Below are 19,658 nucleotides of genomic sequence, written 5' to 3'. Positions count from 1 at the left end.
CCTGGAATTCAAATACAATGTGCAAGAAGCAAGTACGAATAAGTATCTTATTGCAGAATACTTTGACTTCACCATGAACGACCATAAACCTATACTGGAGCAAGTTCATGAACTACAGGTGATAGTCAATAAAATTCGATCCCTTAACATCATCATTCCTGAATCTTTCCAAGTGAGAGCAATCATTGCCAAACTTCCACCCTCTTGGAGGGATTACAGGAAGAAGCTTCTGTACAAGGCTGAAGAACTTACCTTGGAGCAAATTCAGCAACACCCTCGTATTGAAGAAGAGTCTCGAAGAAAGCCTAATTTAGCATATCTAAAAGTGTGGGGGTGTTTAGCATATTATAGAGTTTCAGATCCTAAAAGAACAAAATAATTGAAACTAGACTTAGCATATTTAAAAGTATGTTTGTTGGAAATGCAGAACATAACAAGGCCTATAGGCTTCTAGACTTAGAGTCCAACATAATAATTGAAACTAGAGATGTTGAATTCTTTGAAAATAAACTGTGTTCTGAACCTGCAGAAAATGACAGAAACTCAGATCTCAATACCTGTTGATAATAATGGGAGTGAAAGAAGAAATGACACAACTATAACAACTACAATAGGACTTAGAAAGAGTCAAAGACAAAGAACAAAGAAACACTTAGGTTCAGATTTTATCTCTACTCAGTCAATTGTATTTTTGGTTGAGGCTGATAGAGAGAAGATTTTAAATAAGATACCTATTGTCTTAAACATTGAAAATGATCCAAAAACTTATAGTGAGGCCATGACCTCTAGAGATGTTGCCTTTTGGAAGGAAGCTATAAATGATGAAATGGATTCAATAATGTCAAATAACACATGGGTACTAGTAGATCTGCCTCCAGGATCAAAACCAATAAAATGTAAATGGGTGTTTAAAAGAAAATACAACACTAATGGAACTGTATAAACTTTTAAGGCTAGATTGGTAGTCAAAGGATTTAGTTAAAAAGAAGGGATTGATTACTTTGGCACCTATGCACCAATGGCTAGAACAACTTTTATTAGAACACTCATAGCATTAACATCCATTTATCACTTATCTGTTTACCAAATGGATGTTAAAACCACTTTCTTAAATGGTGATTTAAATGAAGAGGTTTATATGGAACAACCAGAAGGATTTGTTCTTCCTGGAAACGAGAAGAAAGTCTGTAAACTAGTTAAATCACTATATGGATTAAAACAAACACCTAAATAGTGGCATGAGAAATTTGATTCTTGCATCCTAGCTTTTGGCTTTAAACATAATAGTGCCGATAGATGCATCTACTCAAAATTCACTGAAAATTATGGAGTAATTGCATGTCTTTATGTTAATGATATGCTTATTGTGGTACAAATATGGTTGGCATAAATGAAATTAAAAACTATTTATCCTCTGTCTTCAAGATGAAAGATTTAGGAGAAGTAGATAGCATCTTGTGAATAAAAGTTAAAAAGCATAGTAGGGGCTATGCATTAAGCCAATCACATTATATTGAGAAAGTACTTGAGAAATTTAAGCATTTAGGATTTAAAGAATATAGCACGCCATATGATTCTAGTATAAAGCTAGTAGAAAATACTGGTAGAGCAATTGCACAACTTGAGTATGCTAGTGCAGTAGAAAACTTGATGTATGCTATGCTTTGTACCAGACCTGATATTGCATTTGCAGTAAGTAAACTCAGTCAGTTTACAAGTAATCCCGGTGCAGAGCACTGGAAGGCAATTGGAAGAGTTCTTGGGTATCTCAAGAAAACCTTGGAACTTGGCTTGTTTTACTATGATTATCTAGTTGTATTAGAAGGGTACACTGATGCAAGTTGGATTACCGGTAATGGAGATAACAAGTCCACATCTGGATGGATTTTCGTCCTTGGTGGGGTGCAATCTCTTGGGCATCCAAAAGACAAACTTGTATATCTCAGTCGACCATGGAATCCGAATTCATAGCCTTAGCGGTTGCTGGAAAAGAGGCTGAATGGATTATGAATTTATTATTGGATATAAAACTTTGGCCTAGTCCTATGCCTCCAATTTCCAATTACTGTGATAGTGAGACAATTCTGTCAATGACCTACAGTGGTACCTACAATGGTAAGTCCAGACATATAAGTCTGAGACATGAATTTATTAGGCAACTGATTCAAGATGGAATCATTACTATAACCTATGTGAGGTCAAATAAAAACTTGGCTGATCCTCTTACCAAGGGCTTGGCTAGAGAATTGGTAAGAATGACAGCCAAAGATATGAGATTAAAACCCTTTACTTAGTCACCTACAATGGTAACCCAACCTGAACTGAAAACCATCAGTATTGGGTTTAATGGGTAATAACAAGTTACAACAATGTGACTGTTAGCACTGACATTGAGAAATTTTCCATCACAACATAAACAGTGTTGTCCGTTATAATGAGAGGTTGAGATAAACTCTTAATGAAGTTCTGAAATGTGTCAAATAATGGAGCACATAGTGGAATTTCACCTATGTAAACATAGAAGTGGTGCCGCTTCTCATGAGGGTTTGGGTTTGCTCTCGGGATTGTTCATGAAACCAGGAAAAAAGCACATTGCCATAACAGTGCTGAGCAAAATTTGAAACTCTTGCAGAGACTGGACATTTTTGTGTGTACAGTTGTCTCCGGTCTGTCTTGAGAGTAATTGATTTAAAGTCTTACTACCAATAACTTTGACAAGGCTCTGAGATAACTATACTAACAAGAGGTTTAAGTTGATAAACACCTTTTGTATGCATAATTGTGTCATAATTGTTTGGATTGAGAGAGAACTATGTAATTGATCAATCAATGTGGGGGATTGTTGGATTTTAATCTCATGAGAGATTAAATCCAATGGGTTTGATTGATCAATTACATGAGAAATTGCACCTGTACACTTGATTGAAAAAATCAGTTTTTCTCTTACAAAACCCAGTTTTGAACTTGTCCCACATTGGAAAATTATAAGTTTTGTTTTTAGTATTTCAATAGGAGCTGATTTGCACTCCTTAGAATTAGTAGAGGATAGTATGGGGATTCGATACCGCACAACGCATGCGCACGCGTGTGTGCGGCGCAATGAGGCGCTTTAGAGGCACACTTTGCTCTGGTTTTGGTGCATTGATCACCGTTGATGAGATCAATGGTCATGATTTGATCGGGTGTGATCAAGAGGCACAATTCAAAGTTAACAGTCACCAACTGTTAACTACTTTTTAAACAAACATTGTGACTGTTCAAGGTGTCTTCTCTAACCAACACATACATTTTCTTCATACCTCTTCACAAATTATTTAAGAAGCATGAATCAGACTCCAAAACATACAATTTCGAAATTCACTCTCTCTCTCTCTCTCAGTCCAGTCTGCTACAGTCTCACAGAAGTTTTCTTTGGAGACTCTTCAACTTTACTGGTTGCAGATTCTCGCCCAATGCTCTGTTGTATTATGGGAACGAATTTGCCTGTAACCCAACAGCAAACTCAGTAAAACTGAGTGGGGGCAAATAATGTTCTAAAGACGGTGTCTTCAGACGTGCCTCAGAGCTTCTCCTCCAAAATTACAGTGACCCCATTCTTCCCCAACAGCCTCCATGGGCTGTTCTTGGTTTCTCAGTTTTGGAATCAAAGGTGTAGATAGATGGGGAGGGGTTCGGTGAGTTTGTCTGCGATGGGTCTGTCTCTGTGAGTTTTGGAAGAAGGTCCTCAGATTTTCGATTTGGGTGCATGTAGTTGTACATGTTTTCGTTGCAGTAAGCTTTTGTATACGTTTTCATTGCAGTAAGCTTTCACCGTAAAGGAGGAATTATTTTCTCTTACAGTGAAACTTTTTTTATTACAAAAAAAAAAAGAGAAAGGAAGAAAAACAAAGCAAGGAAATGAGGAATTGAGGCTGTAAAAATGAATGGTTGAGACTTGAGAAGAGAAAATTATTACTCTTTAAACATTAGACATTTGTTAATGGTTGATTAATCAAAGTCTAGATTCACGACTCAACACCAACACTCTTTTTGTTTGATTGTTTTAGTACATATGCACTCATTGAAGTGGGGGTGCAGGTCCAAACGGCGAGAGACATTGTATACCGGCAGCGTAATGGTCGCTGGTGGATGGTGGAACAAGGGAGAGCAGACTGCAGAGGAGCCAAGAAAGAGAGAGAAAGAAATGTTGTGCAGATGGACAAAATAAGATTGGACCTGGGCGGGTATTCAAATTTTAATAATTAATAAATTTGGCAAGGTTTAGCTAAACGCTTTAACTGTTCAGTGGGCGGAACTCCACGTCAGTATTTAAATACATGGGACCCGCATCTTTACAATGGGGCCCTTGAATTTATTATTATGTGGAACCTCATTATTGGTTCCCCAACTAGCTGAACAGCTAAAGCATTCCATATAGACTCAGTGAGTCCATGACAGTCACGTAGCTTGGGACTGCAGAGGCTGTGGAATCTAAGACTATCAAAGTTTTCTCCCAACTATCAGCTATGTTGCTAAGACGTACGGGGTGGATCCAAAGCAAACTATCCACAAGCAATTCGAGTCTAGTTCATAAAAAGCTATTTTTATAAGTATAATAAGAAATGGGATAAGTTGCCGAAACCTTTCTTGAAGTTTCTAATTGTTGCTAAAACCTCCTCTAAAGTTTGGTCATTGAATCACTCCCTTAAACTTTTCGACAATATAGTGCAAGTAGATCTCTTTGTTAAAATTTTCTATCACGTTAGACACAAAAATGTCCAAAATACTCATGCATTTGCTATTGAGGCTAGTTTCTAGTTATACAAAAAAAAAAATGCAAACTTTATGAATAACAGAAAAAAAGAGCTTGTGGTTTTAACTTTACCTTTGAGCAATTGATATGAATGGAAAATTTGGAAAATAAATCAATTTCAGTAGCCAATGATATAAAAAGAAAATTTAAAAAATAAACATTGTAGTCAAAAGTAACAACATGGGTATTTTGGACATTTTTGTGCCTCATGTTAGAGGATTCTAAGAGATGAAGCCTACTTGCAACAGTTTCAGAAAGTTTAGTGGAGGTGATATACAATTATCAAAGTTCAGATGAGGTTTTGACGATGGTAATAAACTTCAAGGGAGAACAATAAAAACTTAGAGGGCGTCCGTTTTTAGGATTTTGAGAGGGGGGAAAGTTGGTCAATAGAATTGTGATCCCATTGACCAAGAAATCCATGTTCTTTTTTCTAATTTACCTGGAAAATAAAAAAAATATGGGTAAATGCACTTACACAAGACCCGGGTAAATAACTTACCAAAAAGCAAACAAGGCCTTAAGGTTTAGTTTTCTTAATTGGCTAATCCCCAAACTAGACCTATTCATTGGCTAGGCTCGGGCTTGACTTTTGTCAAAATTATAATAGGTCCAACCCGAAGCCCGAGCCCGAGACAGTGTACAATTGGGCCCAAAGCCCAGCCCATGAACAGGTACACCCCAAACCCAACCTCACTCCCTTTATGTTCATGCATCACGACCAAAAACCAAAAGAGCTTTTGAGCTAAGTCAAACTTAAACATACAAGCTTTTGAGCCAAATCAAACTCAAACATTTTCATCATTTTGATTCTTATCAGATCATTTTGACCTATTGACAGTCCTAATCCCTAATAAAATATGAACAAATTTCTTTTTTTTTGTATAATAGGAACCAAGGGTTTAAAAACCAGATCAAACATGGAATCATTTTAGGAACTGGTTTTCGGGTCAAATGGTCCAACTATCCGATTTGAATGGATGGTCTGTTTTGATTAAAAAATTAAAAAATAATTAAAATAAAAAATGGTCAAAACTGATTGTCCAGGTTGACGGCTCTATTGCCTAGGTTAGCAAACCATCTGTTCTGATTTAAAAAATTAAAAAAATAATTAAAATAAGAAATAACCAAAAACCATTGTTCGAGTCGACGATTCTTCCACCCAAGTCAGTGGCTTCATTGACCAAATCAACGGTTTTTGGCCCAAAATGATTTTAGGGTAAAACGAAACCGATCAGGGGTGAGCATTACTTGGTTAAAACCCAAAAAAACTAAACTTAAAATTTCAATTTTAGTTCTTTTTTTGGTTTAGTTTTTTTTTGGTTAAATCAGTTTTGTTAATTTGGTTTTTCAGTTTCAATTTTTAGAATTTGAAATTCGGTTCATCGAATTAACTTTCTCATATTACATATTATATATTATATATTAATATATAATAAAATGAATTTTGATTTCATAATATATATTTTATAATATATAATATATACAATAGAATATATATTATTAAAATTCAGTTTTAACTGGAAATCAAACAAAAAATTTTGATTTCGGTTATTTTAGTTTTTCTATAATTCAGTTTCAATTCGGTTTTTATTTTTTTATTTCGATTTGTTCAATTCGATTTTTAACTGAATAAATCAAGTGCTCACCCCTAAAATTGATTACCTAACTAATTCCCAAATCAACTAGTACGACCATTTGATCCGATCCGGTTTTCAAAACCATGATATGAGCAACGGGGCGGGGCACCCCCTCCCTGTCCCCGCCTCATAGTCAAGATATTTTGCCCTGTCCCCGGTGGAGGGGCAGGGCATCCACTCCCTACTAGGGACAAGGAATCCCCTAATTTTCTCTACTCCAAGGCAATTACTTAAAGATTATCTATTCTATAGACAATTTACACATAGGATATAGGAATTGAATTATACTAATTTAGGGGTAATTCAAAAAAAGAATTATGGGATCCTAATATTTTAAATATCAATATTAAACCTAAAGATATTTTATTAATTTATCTTCAGATTTAGAGCAGGTTTGAAAAATTATATATAAAACCCGTCTTTGCCCTTTCCCCAATTCAGAAAAAAAATATATATATTTTTTCCCATCCCCACCTCATCCCTATTTAAGGTTGGGGAAAACCCGCCCCATTCGGGACGGAATGGGCCCCAATTTTGCGGGGAAAATTGCCATCCCTTGATTTGAAACATCTTATGAACCGATTTTTCATTTGAATCACTAATATGCCCATGTTTAATTGAAAGGTTGCAAAGGACTATTGCAACCAGCGCACAGCAAAGGTTTTGTCGATTTCGTTAATTAAACAACAGTGGTCATTGGAGTACTATGATAATGAAAAACTTAGAGCCAGTCAACTGGTGTCATAATGAAAAACTTTGAGGCATTGTTGGTGCTCTTTCACAGGGCAACTCAAAATTTTCTTTTGGGAGAAGTACGGACAGGCCCATTGCAGAAACCTGAATCCCAGGCCAGCCTATACAGAATCTATAATAACAGTTAAGTTCAACTTTTGAAATTATAGGACAGATTCTCACGCCAACTAAGCATTATGCTGCTTCAAAGTCCACATAGAACATGTACTCGAAGTGCTTTGTCATCCCCACGTTGGCGTCGTCCACCAGCCTTATCGGGCAATTCCTGTGCAGCCGGCTCTTGATCTTCGTTAGGCTTATATACCGGAATGCGAACGCCGATAGCACCTTAAACAGCATCTACGTCCCCTTCTCGTGGGCGAACACTATGCTCGTCTTGAATGGACGGTCTGTCCGAGGGATTATCGACTCTCAAGCCAGCATCACGAACTTGGGTCACATTGCTTGAGTCGTCCTGTATCCTATCCACCAGCACCTCCAACCCGTATAGCTCTACCGCCCGTGCGCTCGCTTTGGCCATCGTGTCCCGCAGGTTGTTTGTTGCCACGAACTCTGCTACTCCCGCCATGTCGTCCACCGCCTCTTGCACCACGTTGAGACCCATTTTATTCTGAGTCAGCTCGCACTGAGAGAGGGCTTGCGGGTAACTATGACACGGCTCAGGTACTCCTTCACTCTGGGCAAGGCGAGCAGGCAGTGGTGGACGGGGAGTTGTACTTCCCCCATGATGTGGAGGCGATGACAGAGGAGCAGGTTGTAATTCTGGTGAATGCTACCCCCAGCGAGTTCTCAACAGGCAAGATGGCCTGATTGGCGATCCAGAGCTCCATTGCTTGAAATGCCACGCCACTTCGAATTGGTCACAAGGGATGGCCTGGTATTTGGGGGAGGCCTTGCCTGTAGTAGCTTCACTGTAAACTCCAAAGATGCCCTGATAAGCGACACTAAGCTAGGAGCCGTGCATCAGGGCGGGAGAGAGATCGATGATGGTAAGGGGTTTGAGGAGATTGTTGTCGATATTGTCGATTGGTGATGGCAAACTGAATTGCTACCTCATAGGAAAAGCATAGGGAAAAACATGATGCTTAAATGGCGTGGGAATCTGTTTTATAATTTTAAAAATTGAATTTAACTATTATTATAGATTCTGTTTCGGCTGGCCTCGGATTCAGGTTTCTACGATGGGCCTCTCCGTATTTCTCCCTTTTCTTTTTAAGTTGCAACTCTCGTAAAACCTGGTCCGTAACCGTAATCCCGGACTTTCTTGTTCTTGTCTTATCCAAATTATATTGATCAAAGATGTTACGATACGGTACCATGTCTTTTTCCGGTATCATAGAATTTTACTACAAGAGAGAATAATTTTGCACCAGCTGTTCTAAGTACGTACTTTTTGAAATTTCAGAAAACAATGTGGATTAATGAATGTTAGGTGGCATTCAGCTACGATACGATATGGTAATCAACGTAACAGAATTCCAAATTATTGTTCAAAAGGTATATTGCACGGGAAGCAAAGCATCATTCATCAAAGTGGCGCAAGTGTCAGTGGCTCCCACTTTTATTCTTTTGATCAGTAAGGATCGAATCCTATTGGCGAAAAAGGAATCTGAGAGGTGATAGAACAAACAAGTAACCAGTGGGGTCCCTTTGGCTTTGTTATTCGATTGCAATCTTTCCCGTTCCAAAATAATAGGGCGTACCGAACATTCTTACACCAGCACTGTACATAATCTCCCTGCATGTCAGCCAACCCAAAATGACAAAGCCCATTCACAATGTCTGTTCGAATTTCCAAAGCATCAAAGCATTTGCTCAACCACCCTCATCACATGCCACATGGCAGATATCCAGAGGATAACTCGTTGTTCGATAGGCCCCACCTAAAAAATAGCCTGTACAGAAAATCAAATTCAAATTTGTGTGCTTACCTTTATAAACTGTACACGTACTCAAAACTGACACACCCTTACTTACACCGTCCTCAAAGCTCTGAAGTGTCGCCGTTGCGGGGGCGAGTATCAGAGTATGGATGGGAATTTAGCTTGTAGAGGTTGGTTTTGGGTTTTGGGAGTTAGAGCATATCCTATATGAAGGTTGATTTTAGGGTCGGTTCAGTTTTTGGTAGTTTTAGGGTCGGTTTCAAGGTTTATCCATAAGTCGGATCATAGCAAACCTCCCGCACTCACCGTGCTGATCCTACCTCCCGCACTCATTGTGCTGAACCCAAAACCTCCTGTAACCCTCGTTTTTCCTCTCTCAACCCTAAATGGTTGTTCACTAATTTCCCAAGCTCTCTACTGCAGCAAGTTTCAGAGATTTTCCTTACTCGAAATGGCTGAATCAATAACAAATACTGAAAAGGTCAGTGGCAAGACAAGCTTTCTAGGTTCTACACAGCAGGTCGAGGAACTAGGCCTAGAGCTTGAAAAACATGCAACATTGGTCGGTCCCCACCGTAGAAATAAATGTGGAGCCAGTGCAGGAAGCCTTCGAAGTAGTAAAGAAGACTGTAAGCGGAAGAATCTTCCCACGTATTAAAGTCACTTTGGAGAATATTCATGCATTTATTAAGCATGCATGACATCCCTCTCGTCACGTCAAAGTTGGTCACGACCAGACCTGTTCACGGGCTGGACTTCAGGCCCGATTTTACACTGTCTCGGGCTTGGGCTTCGGGCCGGGCTCATTAGAATTTTGACAAAAGCCAAGCACAAGCCCGGCCCATGAATAGGTCTAGTCACGACGACAATGGCAGATGGGTTTTTATCTTTGAAGAAGAAGATGACATGCAGAAAGTTCTAAACGGTGGACCTTGGTTCATAAGAGGTAGTTAGATACTGGTGGCGATCTAGTAAGATGGATTGACAGGAGAAAAAATCAAGCCGTGGCACTAGAAGGTCTGAATTCAAATGTTCAATATTCCAAGGCACTACATATCTAATCAAAACTGTAAAGTTTTTGCTTCGGTTGCAGGTAGAGTCCTTGAAGACAATACTGAAATTGAGTCAGGGAAACCCACCAGAGGAAACATGGTAAGATACCATATAGAAGTTGATCTAAGGAAACCATTATCACAAGGATTCTTTCTGAAAAACAACAATAACCTAGTCTGTATCAGATTTGCTTACGAAAATCTCACCAAGCTCTGTTTCTATTGTGGGCTTGTTGGACACAACTAGAAGAAATGCAAGCTCATTTCCAAAGCTGTCCCACTCACTATAATCTCAGCAGAGCTCGAAGAAAGGAAATTAGATGAGCCAGGAGAGTGGAGTTCAGACTAGAGAAGCCATTTAGTTTTCCTACTCAAAAGAAATCTCAAGACAAAGGAGAGACATGCAAGCAACTCCAAATCTGTAGAGGGGACCAAAGCTCAGAGGAAGATTCCGAAGATGAAATGGCTGAGAAGCGGCAACGGCTAATGAATTGTTCACAATCGTCGGGGAGAAGCAAGTGCAAAGCAAAAGAGAAAGCTGCAAAAACAAGTCAAGGTGAGTCCACCGAGTCATCTAAGAGGAAGAAAGCCAAGTCAGGTAACACATCAACTCAGAAGCAACTGAAGTGGAGCCCAATCATCACAAGCCCAACTCCCGAGGCAGAAGAAAATTTTGAAATAATTAATACTAGTCCGATTCCCAAGGAAGGTAGTATCAAATATACTTAACGACAACAGATGGATATGGTATAATTAACCCTTCATCTAGCTCGAGGAGAAGAGGAAGACCATTTAAATATCAATCATCTCTAAAAGATCACTTGGATTCATAAGCAATGTCAGAATTACCAGCAAATCTTGGCCCTTCTCTTGAAGAATTAATCGGGCACCAATCAGTGGCTTCTCTGGGAAAATGGATCCAGGAAATGCGAACCTCGAGCAACACCCGCACCCAACAATCTGAAGCTACCTCTCTCTCAAGCTCTAGTATCCTAGAACCAAAATTTGCTTCTCAAAATACAATGCTCCAGAATGATCAAGATCTTGACCCTGTGGATAGAAACTTGGAAAGACTGTCATGCTTAGAAGACACTTCATGGATAGATGCATGGGACTGTCTCTGGAAGGAGCAACAACAAAGGGCAGTATCTTTAACAGCTTTAGTTTTTCAGGTATTCACCAATTTATATTCTTTGCTCTACATTATTTTCATTCAAATAAATGCGTATTTTTCTTATTCAAGTTACATACTAGTAGTCTATCCTTCGATATATTTGCACATTTATAGTTCAAAAATGAAAATCCTTGCTTGGAACGTGAGGGGGGTAAGGGTAGAGAAGTCAACAGAATAATAAGAAGATTGTGCAAAACCACAAATCCAGATAACCTGTTCCTCTCTGAAACCAAAATGTTAGAATCAAAAGCCTCAAATCTAGCAAAGTCCTTTGGTTATTTTAACTCCAAAACTGTCAGTTTAGTAGGAATGAGTGGGGGTCTCCTCTATGCTTGGAAAGATAACCTAAATATTATAGTCATTGATAGTTCTCAGAGGCTTATAGAGCTGCAAGGAAACCTAAATGAGTCCTCAGAACCTTGGAATCTTGTTCTTCTTTATAAGAAACCCAGCTGAGGGGACAAAGCTGAATTCTGGCAACACTTTGAAACTACAAAACCCTATATGAAAGGAACCCCTTGGCTCCTAATGGGAGATTTAAATGATACTGTGCATTGGGAAGATTATGAGGGACCTAGTACTAGACTAAGACCCTCTTAGCACCTGCGGAATTTAATTAACAATTTTGCCCTTTCTGACCTTGGCTTCATTGGTCCTTACTACACTTGGACAAACAAGCAACAAGGGAAAAGAGGAGTGAGAGAGAGAGATTAGATCGAGGCCTTGGGAGTATGGAATGGTTAACCTATTTCCTTGACACCAAACTCTCCACCTTCCCGACAATAAATTCAGACCACTCCCTAATCCTTCTAGGTACAAATCCAGCCCAATCAAAAAGAAAAAAAATTCCACTTCCTCCCAATGTGGGTAAACCACAAGGATTTTAACAAGTTGGTAAGTGATCATTGGAGCACACAAGTTCCTAGATCCAGAGCCCACTCAATAAGACTCCTGAAAAACCACCCCAAAAACGGGAACAGAAATATTTATGGTGATATCTAGAAAAAACTAACACAACTAGAGCAAAAAATATTGTTAATTCAGGCAAGCCAAAGAGACAGCAACAGACTCAATGAACTAGAAACCCAATACAACAAATGGCTTCAAGCTAAGGAACAACTCTAGAGATTGAAATCTAGAGAATTATGACTTAAAGAGGGTGACAAAAACACCAAATTCTTTCACCAGAGAGTAAAATTCAGAAGGAGATGGGGAGCAATAGAAAGCCTGGAAGATAACCAAGACCAATGGGCCTCTGAACCTGAAGCCATAGCAAAATTTTTCAAAACACATTTCTTACAAACTTCAGATCAAGAGGAGAACTTTGACTCCAACCTCTTTAACTCACTCCAATTCAATCAAATACTAGCAGTGAAAAGCCAAAAGCTTATGTTACCTCCCCTAAAAGAAGAAGTCAAGATAGCCTTATTTCAAATGAACCCTCATAAAGCTCCTGGGCCTGATGGCTTCATTGCCTTCTTCTACCAACACTTCTGGGAACTAGTGGGTGATGATGTTACAGGGATGATACAAAGTTTTTTCATTCAGGTTGCCTTCATTCAAGGAAGGAGTACCACAAACAATGTCATCCTAGCCAAGGAAATCACTTACAAACTCAAAACCCAAAAAGGGAAGAGGAAATGGGCAACCTTGAAAATTGACATGACCAAGGCTTTTGATTGAATGGGGTGGAGGTTTATAGTTGAGTTAATGAAGAAAATGGGCTTTCCATCAGTTTGGTATGATCTTATCTGGTAGTGTAAATCCACAACATCCTTCTCAGTCAAACTCAATGGGACAACCATGGATTTCTTCAAAACCAAAAGAGGTTTAAGGCAAGGAGATCCCCTCTCACCTTATTTCTTCATCATAAGAATGCAGACTCTCTTAGCACTCCTCAATGGAGAAGAGAACCTCTCAAAGATTCAAGGTATAAAACTTTCAAGAAACTTACAACCCATCATCCATCTGTTGTTTGCAGATAACTACTTCTTCTTTTGCAAAGCAGACCCCGAATCATTCCACCATATAAAATCCATCCTCTAGCTCTTTGAACAGATTTCTGGACAGCATGTTAACACTGCAAAATCTGGTGTGATGTTTAGAAGAAACATGCACAGAAACCCACCAAAAGTTGTTGAGTCGTATAGTCAAAATGAAAATTACAAATTACAGCTCAAAATATTTGGAAACCTAGCTAGAAAATGGGGAAAATGGTATAAATAACAACAAACATCAGTTGTTAGACAATTTCTCCAAAGGATAAAGCACTAGCAAGCAAAAACCTTGTCCCAGGCAAGTCGTACAACACTCATAAAAGCAATTACCCAAAGTATACTAGTGTATACCATGCAAAACAAATCTTCTCTCCTCAGCCTTATGTAGAACTTTGGACAGAATGCAAAAAAAATTCTGGTGGGCTGGTAGTTCAACCACAACAAGAAACTGCAATTTGAAATGGGCAACGATCTTCTCTTCGAAATCCTTGGGAGGTTTGGGAATAAGAAATTTCTCTTTGATGAACAAAGCTTTAATGCTAAAGTCAGTCTAGAGACTCCTAAACTCAAGGAGCAACTTTTGGTCCCAGTAACTGGAAGCAAAATATTTCAAGGAAAAATGTTTATTCGAATTAAAGGCAAAAGCCTCAGACTTCCTTTGGTGGAAATGTATTATCAAATTAAAAAATGAACTAAAAAATCACTTTTTTTCTGGAAGATTGGAGATGGTAGATCAATCTTTGCATTTATGGACCCATGGGTGGCCTCAACTTGAGAGAAACATCCTGGCCAAAAGAACTAAGAGCCCTGAACTCTCCCACATGAAAGTGTGTGAGCTAATCACAGATCACTAGACCTGGAACACTGACCTCCTCAACAGCCTGTTTGAAAAAAGAAGTGCAGAAACAATACTAAGTATCCCTCTGATGAACATGCAACAGCCTGATAGACTTCTTTGGAAGAACACAAGTAATGGAGAATTTACTATAAACTCAGCTTATCAGTCACTCCTAGAAACTCCTTTCCAAACAAAATTAAGCCCTCTTAGCTGGCCCAGAATCTGGAAAAGCCCGTGCTCCCACAAATGCCAAATCTTCATGTGGAAGGTTCTCCATAGAGCTATTCGAACAAAGACAGAAATATGGAGCTGTAGGAGAAAAGAAGAAATTGGGTGTACTTTTTGTAAAGTCCAAAAACCCAAGAGCATCTTTTCTTGTAGTGCCCTCTTTCTAGGGCGGTCTAGATTTAGGCTTAGGTTGGTTTGGTACTAGAACTCTATTTGATTTCTAGCCAAGTGGACCTAATCCAGTGGTGGTGGCAACACAACTCCCAATTGGAAAATAAAGTGATAAAGTATAACTATATTGTAAAGATATGCACCATATTCAGAAGCCTATGGGATGCAAGAAATGATCAAATATTTAACAAAGTCAACCCAGACCCCCTTCAAATATTGGGAAAGGCTGAAAGCTACTGTAGCTACAAAGAACCGGGCCATTAACTCCTCAATCCATCAGATCCTCAATCAGAATGGGATTTACAACAAGTTTTCTCCTTAGACTTTCCGATCATTCTTGTTGATGACTCAAGGAATCTATTCACACAAACTGCATTTACTGGTATATATATGTTCATTCACAGGTCTTATCTTATCCTTGTAGAAGGAGAACCATGCTTGGCAAGATCCCCAACAACACATGAGCTCTGGGCAGTGATTAGAGGACTAAGAAAGTTTTTTTGTATGGGTGTAAAGACAGGTTTTTTGTTTTTAGATGCTAAAGCAGTGCTAATGAAGTTCAAAGGGACAGACAAGCAGATACCGTGGGACTAGCAAGCACTTTATGATCGCATTTTGGAACTTCTATCTTTTTTTTTAATATTAAAATCATGTATGTAAGCAGGGATGTCATTTTGCCAGCCCATGATCTGGCAAGGAGAGCTCGGCATATGAACTCTTTAGTAAATAGTTGTGCCAGCTCAGTAAACCTCACTCATCTTTTTGTGAATCCATGTAAAGGGATTCAAACGTTCCCTTAACTTCCCTTTAATGAATTTCAGTTCAATCGTTGTGGGAGAAAAAAAGGTTTATCCATAGAACATGTTCTTTATTAATTAAATTGAATAATTTAATATGTAGATTATCATACTATATAGTTCAAAATTTATCATTATAATTTAAATTTTGTAAATACTAGCGGGTGTGCCCCTGCATAGGGGATAATGATAAGGAAAAGTACAATACATACCTTAAGTTTTTATAAATTGACTTAAACATACTCTACGATTTATAAAAAGACTTAAATATACCTTATAACTCTTTTATCCTTCATGTTCATTTAAAATTTCAAAATATATGCTTAAATATGAAAGATAAATTTACCTAGTATATCAGACTTGTTAGAGAACAACTTTTTCCTAGACCTATTCCCAAAAAGTGGTGAGCACGAAAAGTAGGATGGTCGGATTCGACTAGGTTCGAATCACATTTGGGTTGGTTGACACCCGTAAGGAAAAGGTGGGCCCACTTGAATTTCTGGTTGGCATCCACCTACAATGACCAATTATACATGGCTGAACATGGGCAAGTCCAAAGGATGGGCCCAAAACTGCTAGGAAGGGCAACGGGATCCAAAACCTATGGTCAAGTCACCATTCTCAGATCTACAACCAAATCAGGTCGAATGAGTTCCTGTAGGAATCTAGATTAAACTGGACACATACCCACTGGTCCGAATCGAAAGGACACATAGGCCATAATTACAAATGAAGAAAGCAAAAAGGGAAAACCACATGGCCACATTGTTGTCATCACTGATAACCGCCAACACCTACACTGCACCAACACTGAAACCCAGAGAGGGCAGAGACTACACTCTTACACCACTACAACCACAAGACACTATTGCTACCACTAATAACCGCCACCACCATACCTGCCAACGATGACCCAAAAAGTGTAGAGACAACACCATCATTGATGTCGTAGCACAGCCAAGGCCAAAAAATATTGAAGTAGAGGTTGGTCACCATGACCACACCATAAAAACCCACCACCACCGCCACTGGCCAACATCACTAGACGTTTGTAAACAGAACAACAAGGCAAAAAATATTAGCATAAGAAAGCAAAGGCAAATGAACAGAGAGACAAATATATCAACATAAGAAAGTTAAGGGAAATCAATAGCACAAATCACGCCACCAAACCCACCGCCGTTGCCGTTAGCTAAGACCGCTGGACCCTCGTAGATAGAACAACAAGGCAAGAAATATTAAGTAAAGGTTAATCAACAACACAAACCACGCCCCCAAAGCCACCGCCGCCGTTGCCGGCCAAGATCACCAGACCCTCATAAACAGAACAACAAGGCAAAAAACATTAAGTAAAGGGAAATCAACAGCACAAACCATGCCACCAAACCCACCACCACCGCCATCGACCAACATCACCGGACCCTTGTAGACAAAACAACAATGCAAAAGATATTAGCATAAGAAAGCAAATGCAAATTAATAGACCAGAAAATATATGAACATAAGAAAGTAAAGGGAAATCAACAACACAAATAAAATACAAAAAAAGGAGAGAAAATGCCCCAAAAAATACAAACCACCACCTCTGTTTCGAACACCGAATTTGGCCACCATGAATGATGTCAACAACACTGGCAAGAAACTTATCGGACCAGCAAAGTACCAAAAAACTTGCCCAACCGAAGCACAAAATGGATAGAATTAGAGCGACTATACGAGAGAGCAAGAGTTAGAGAAGACAAGGATATGAGAGAGAGAGAGAGAGAGAGAGAGAGAGAGAGAGAGAGATGGGTTTGAGTGAACAACCAACTAAGGTAGCTGGTGATATGAGAGAGAGAGATAGAGAGATAGAGAGAGTAGGAAAGGAGAAAAAAATGCCCCAAAAAATACAAACCGCCACCTCTGTTGCGAACACTGAACCTGGCCACCATGAACAATGTCAACAACATTGGAGAGAACCAGAGCGACCATACAAGAGAGCGAGAGTTAGAGAAGACGGGGATATGAGAGAGAGAGAGAGATGGGTTCGAGTGAACAACCAACTAAGGTAGATGGCAATATGAGAGAGAGACAGAGAGAGTGAGTTCGAGTAAAGAGAGATGAGAGAGAGACACTATGAGACAAACACACACACACACATATGAGACAACGTAGGTCGGTTCAGCTTAAAGCCTAGAGATTAATGGATGGCTTTGTTCATATACTCAGGCAAGAGATTGATAGATGGCTTTGTCCATTAGCCAAGCTTAGACCCAAGAGGCTATGTCCATCAAGCTATACTCAGGCAAGAGATTGATGGATGGCTTTGTCCATCAGCCAAGCTTAGACCCAAGAGGTTATGTCCATCAGGCTCTACTTAGTCGAGAGATTGATGGATGGCTTTGTCCATCAGCCAAGCTTAGAGCCAAGCTATCATCCATCGGGCTATGGACCTAACCATCAAACTATTCCCGTGCCCCCGGTCCATGAGCCAAGCTTAGAACTCACACGTGCAAGATTAGAGCTCACATGTGAAGATTCCATTTCGGAAACATAAAGGGGTTGAAAGGTTCCATTTTGGAGGCGTAGAGGGCTCGTCTATACCCCATTTTGTTTTTAGCACATATATAAGATTACCTTTTACATTATTTATTATACACATTCAAATATTAAAATGAGAATAAATGATCAAATCATTTAAGTAACTTAATAGTCAAGATAGACCATGGCTTTTGTAATCATTAGTGCTTGGGTCTTCACATCCATAAAAATGTTTTGAGGTTTATATCAATGCAAGTTCAATTTCAAGGCCAACCAAGCCCAATTCGTCGAATTGGTTCAGGTAAGGTAAACCCCTAGACCTTGGTATCAACTTGGGTGGGGGTGAGTTCCAATAATTTGGAACCAAACCTTGCCTTGTACTAAATTGGATAGGGTTGGTTTAAGGCCAGTTTGAGGTCAATTCCATTTTGTTTCTAGGTAGAACCTACCCATTTGCTCACCCCTAATGTGAAGACCCATTTTATGAGAACGAAATCTTGTTATACGTGAAAGGTTTTGTATTGGACATCGGTTGCAGTAGGATTTGTTCACTTAACATTCACATATTTTTTTTTCAAAAAAACATTTGTATATTTGCTTCTAGCAACACCACATTTTAAGTTGAAGCTTATAAGGCTATAATCAAGTAGGATTCGGATCCATTCTAGCATATGATACATTAGAGTCAGATTGGATTTGGATTTAATATGAGTTTGACTTATTATAACTAGGGATGGCAATTTTCTCTATCCTTGCCACGTCCCAACCTGATAGGGTCGGGGATGGAGATTGCCTTGGTGGGGCGGGGATAGGGATTAATAGGGATCCCCAACCGGGGATGAGGTCGGGGATGGGGAGTGAAGTCCCCATTCAGCCCTAATCCCAATTATATTATATATATTGTACATATTAAATACATATTATTTTATATATATGATATTACTTATGTTTTGAAAGTTTTCTTTATTTTCTGTAAATTTATTTTTAAAAAATACAATTAGTTAAAAAATTTTAGGGATTTAGGTCCCTGTGGGGAAACTGTCTCCAATAAGAATTGGGGATAGAGGATAAGTTTTATCGCCGATAGGGATTGGGGTTGGGGACAAGGATTTATTTCAGAGTTAAGATTTGGGATGGGAAATATGATCCTTGCCATGAACCAGCCTTGTTGCCATTCATAATTATGACTAAAATGGAGAAAAAATTTAAGAGTAAATTGCTAAAACCTCCCTAGAAGTTTGGTAATTGCAATCACCACCCATGAATCTTCTAACACTGTTGCAAGTAGATCCCCTCCATAAGAATCCTTTAACAAGAGTTACAAAAATGTCCAAAATACCGATATAGTTACTTTTGACCAAAATGTTTATTTTCCAAAACTTATCTTCATATCAATCACTACCCCAAGCCCTTCCAATATCTTTTCAAAAATTAATTTATTTTCCAAAATTGCCCTTCATATCAATGCTCAAATGTAAAACTGCAACTTTAAACTCTCTTTTTTTGTTGTTCATAAAGTTTGTATTTTTTTTGTGGAAATCAGCCTCAATAGTAATTGAGCAGGTATTTTAGACATTTTTGTGCTTCTTGTTAGAGAATTTTAATAGAGGGGGTCTACTTGCAACTGCGTCAAAAAGTTCAAGGGAGGTGATTGCAATTATAAAACTTCAAGGGAGGTTTGAGAAATAATAAAAAACTTCATGGGAGGTTTTAACAATTTACTCAAAAACTAAAAAGTTTTAAAAAAGCATTTGTTTTTAATTTATACAATATAAAATATTCAATTTATTATGTATAAAATTTATGTAATTAT

The 19,658-nt window shown here is 38.7% G+C and overlaps 1 pseudogene; it reads right to left on the bottom strand.

Annotated features, from left to right (window-relative positions):
• Nucleotides 1–7,261: 7,261 nt before the first annotated feature.
• Nucleotides 7,262–8,504, bottom strand: LOC104596638 (arogenate dehydratase 3 pseudogene; annotated as a pseudogene).
• Between the last annotated feature and the right edge of the window lie 11,154 nt (nt 8,505–19,658).

Source organism: Nelumbo nucifera, chromosome 1 (assembly GCF_055504915.1).
Source record: "Nelumbo nucifera cultivar China Antique chromosome 1, China Antique-T2T, whole genome shotgun sequence".
Classification (NCBI taxonomy): Eukaryota; Viridiplantae; Streptophyta; class Magnoliopsida; order Proteales; family Nelumbonaceae; genus Nelumbo; species Nelumbo nucifera.
This window is presented reverse-complemented; position numbering and strand designations above follow the sequence as displayed.